This window comes from Frankliniella occidentalis, unplaced genomic scaffold, assembly GCF_000697945.3.
Source record: "Frankliniella occidentalis isolate FOCC.00 unplaced genomic scaffold, Focc_3.1 Scaffold414, whole genome shotgun sequence".
In the NCBI taxonomy this organism is placed as follows: Eukaryota; Metazoa; Arthropoda; class Insecta; order Thysanoptera; family Thripidae; genus Frankliniella; species Frankliniella occidentalis.
In genome coordinates, this window is record NW_026267535.1 from 67,782 (window position 1) to 72,011 (window position 4,230).

Genomic DNA, 4,230 nt, shown 5'->3' on the forward strand with positions numbered 1-4,230 from the left:
CCCCCCCCCCCCCCTTTCCCACTTTCTCTACGTTCCGTCCATCGCCCATCTCTCTCTCTCTCTTACTCACAGAGGGGGCAGTACGGGGGTGTCGAGGGAAAGAGAGAGACGGAGATAGAAATCAAATCATCTCCATAATTCATGGCGGCTTCAATCCGGTCAGGCAGGCGGCGGGGCGGCGCATGGACACGGGGGGCTGTGTCGTGTTGCAATATACTCACGCGGCTTCGTATACAGAGGCGATTTATGAATTCATGAAATAACGCCCAAAACGAAATCAATCTTTGCTCGGCCCACAAAAACGTATTGCGCAAAAACCGGGGAGAGGGGGGGGGCGTAAGGTTTCGGGGCAGGAAAGGGAAAATTGGGGCAAAAAATAAGTAGGGGGGGGGGGGAGGAGCGGCCAGTCCGCAACTCAAAGGCACGACGGGACCACCCGGATCCCTGACAGCGCATCGAGAGCGCCAGCCTCTCGCTTTCCGCCGGGTCCACCGGGGCGAGAGCGCGCACCGCTACAACGGGGCAGGAGAGGGGAGGGGGGTAATGACTTCCTAAGATGCTTGCTTCCCCCCTCCTTAGCGGCGAGGTTGGTCGGTTGACGACACTCCGCCCGCGCGCGGCGCCATCAGCATGTAAGGGGTCATCCATAAATTAAGAGAAAAGGTTCAATACCACAAGAGTTTCGATGCGTCGTAAAACTCGCGCCCCACCGCTCCCTCCTCTCCTCCCCACACGGCCAACCCATACCAAGCTAGCCTGTACGAGAGGGGTGCGGAAAGGTGAAAGACTGACAAGGGAACCTTTTCAGGTGTAAATCTCCGATCTCGTTGGTACTCGGAAAATTTAAAGGTTATCATAATAAAAGTCGGATGGCTTTTGAAATTTTTCCTAAACTTAACATTTACTTGGGGTTTACTTAAGCCTGACACTGTTTTTTGCTCCAAATATCCCTCTACCGCTTTAACGGTTCAAAATAGAGCAAAATGGACAAAATTTTGGCCCAAAGGGCACTACTTTGACGAGTTACCCCTTAGAACACTGCTTTACATTTTTCAAAAAATATTTTTTTCTAACACCTTACTCCTACCCTACCATATATAGGGGAAAACTAAATGTCAGGTTTAGGAAAAATTTCAAGTGCCATCCGATTTCTACATAAATAACCTTTAAATTTTCCAAGTTTGAACGAAATCGGAGATTTACACCTGAAAAGGTTCCCTTGTGAGGACGGCGGCGGGGGGAGCATTCTAGCAGGCTACGCCAGGCAGCCAGACAATAGGGAGAACGGACGACGGAAAGCAAACTTCTACTACATCGCAACCATCTACAACATCACCTCTGCAGGAAAAATAACTCGACGTCGTCGCCGACGCCGTCCTCGAGCGGCGCGAGCCACCCCCCGCAAACGCCGTCCTCGCCGAGCCGCACGCCCCGAGCCGAGCCAGCCGCCCGCCTGCGAATTCCGCTCGAATTTATGGCTGTTGAAATTACTCCCATTGCCATCCGTGTACTCTGGGCCGCCTACGTGGAGCGCCTCCCCGCGCTTGATATGCGTCCACATTAGGATAAAAGTTGCAAACGTTACGTGAGGCTCTGCGCTGGATCGCAGTCGACTATCGCCCTGTCCCACAAATTTCCTCCTCTTTTTTTCTGTTTTCGTCCCTCCCGCTCTCTCCCGCGCCCATACCGTTTGCTTTCGTTCGTTCTCGCTCTCTCTAAATCCCCTTCCGCCTCCCTTGCCTCTCCGCTTGCTCAGACCTCCGGGGCTAGCAGTTACAATAAGGTTGTACAACACGCTAATACTACAGCACGTTCTCGCGCATGTGTGTGCAACACGGACCAGGCCAGCAGCAGGCTGTTGCACGGAGTAACGCCCTGGAGGCCCTCCGGGCAGGGGGAGGGGCGCCAGGAAAAGGGGGGGGGCTGAGGAATTCATCGTAAAATGTCCCCCACCCCTTCCTCTCCTCTCCACCCCTAACGTACGGCAACCCCCGCCCGCCTGCGGCACTGTGGTGGTGGTGGTGGTGGTGGTGGTGGTGGTGGTGGTGGTGGTGGTGGTTGTGGTGGGGCCGGCACTTGGACGAAGGCACGCCAGTAAAATCTTTATTCCTCCTTCCTCTGCCGCGGGCGGGACAATTCAGTTATGCTTAATAGAGATCGGCTTGTGTACGGCTACAGCAGTCTTTATAGTGACCACCCATACCGAGCCATGCTGCCTCCGGGAACGGAAGACAAGTCGCAGCGCAGACCTCTGTAGTAGTGTAGGGCTGTATTAAACTAAAATTGCTCAAAGGGCACATTGTATAAATCCCCAAATTCCACTTTTTTAATACAAAACTTTCCTTTCAATTGAAATTTTTTTGTTTTATGAACAAACACTACGTAGCTCTTCCTTTACACGCCTACACTCCAAGCTGCAGCAAAACACGCGTACGGACACACACCGCACACACAGAGGCAGAGTGACTCCCTGGCCCCGTTTACTGCACCAACGTATGACTCGGTCCTGTAGGGTGCCGCCGGGCCCTCGGCCCCCGCAGGGCCCTACGGGGGCCGCGGGGGCGGCAGGGACAAGAGAGAACAGGAGGAACTCAAGAGCGTCGTAAAGAAGAGACGGTCGGTCGGCTGTCGGCCCCACCCGGGCCTCCCCTCCAATTTGTAAGGTCGCGATCAAGAACGTCCGCAGCCTGGCCGCCGCTACGAACATGGCGGCGGCCACGACGCCGGTGCGGCGACACCGGCAAAGTGCTGCAGCTACTCGAGCGCTGCGGGCGAGAGCAGCAGCAGCCCTCGGCAGCCCCGGTGAGAGCAGAGAGCCAGCGAGCGACGGCAGCGACTCTCGCCCTCGTCTGGCTTTTGTTGGCTGCAACAATGCAACATCGCAAAACGTCTTGGCCTCATTCTCAATTCGCGTGTTGGTTTGTCTTTTCGCCTTTGTTCCTCCTCCTCCTCCTCCTCCTCCCCCCCCCTCCCCGTCCTCCTCCTTCCTGTCCTCGTCCGCCCCAGCGGGCTGCTCGTCGTCCTCACAACACCTCCCCGCCGGCCCGCCCTGATGTTCATTTGTCATTCCAAAGCCCCCTGGACTCGTGGGTGTTGCCGTGTTCTCCCGTCCTTTACGACTTTCGTTCGGCGCGCGGACCCAAAGCCCCCTAGAATCCATAACACCACCGCCGCCGCCGCCGCCGCCGCCCCGGCCTCGGCCCCGGCCGCCCTGCTGCACAACAAACTGTAAGCCGTACTCGGCCGGGATGGGGCTCGCCCCGCCACACCTGTCGCACTCGGGGGGTGCTTCACCCCTGCGGCTGGGTCGACACCCCGCCCATCGGATCCGTTTTAGGATTGGAGTACCTTGCGGCCTTGGGCGCGGTCCCAGGCGAAGGCTACCCGAGTTCGTCGAAGCAGTCGAAGTGATCGCGGCCGCGGGGCACTTCACTACTATGAACTCGAGGGTACAAATTTTTTTCTGTTTATCTTAATTTAATTTGTTTAACTTTATCTCGATCAAAAAAAAAAAACAATTTTTTTTGGTTTTTGGAAAGTTTTTTGTGATTTTTTTGAGATTTTACTTTGATTTCTTTGTCACTTTTGGGGATTTATTATTGACTTAAAAACGAACGACGCCGCCGCCGCACCCGCGGCCACAGCTCTAAAGCCGCTCGCAGCTTGTCCTGGGCGCGCGCGCGCGGGGGGGCTAAAGTCCTTGCACCGGCCGCAGCCTCCACCACCACCACCACACACGTCGTCGGCCGCCCTCTCTGGAGGCTCAGCAGCAGCAGCCGTGTCTCCGAGGGCGCAGCACTCTGCCAAGCCTCACAGGCGGCCGTCAAGCAGAGGCTCAAGGCTCGCCGCCTGATCCCAACTCCCAGGGGCGGGCCGCACCACACCTCCATAGCCCACAGCCCAGTAGCGCCGACCCCCTCCCTTCTTCTTCCCCAGTGACTATTTCAGATTTCAGGCCTGATCCCGCGCACGCGTAACTCGTTTCCCTTTCCACCAGCGGGTCGCGGTGGTGGCGGCGGGTGTCTCTGGCCGTGTCGAGACCATTTCCCTCCCTCTACACTCCGCGGGGCGCGCGTTGTCTCAAACTTGGACCGGATCCTCGTCTCTCTCCTCGTGCACTACGCTCCGGCGGCGGCCCCGCCAGACATGAGAACAACGACGCTATCAGGGAGAGAGCCGCCCCGCCCGCCCGCCCCGCCGGCGGGCCCCGGCCCCGCGCCACGCCCCGTC

The 4,230-nt window shown here is 57.4% G+C and overlaps 1 protein-coding gene across 4 annotated transcripts in view; it reads right to left on the reverse strand.

Moving 5' to 3' along the window:
- LOC113209024 (protein EFR3 homolog cmp44E) overlaps positions 1 to 4,230 on the reverse strand; it is a 49,955-nt gene that overhangs the window by 14,891 nt on the left and 30,834 nt on the right. The gene's annotated exons all lie outside the window — the stretch shown is intronic.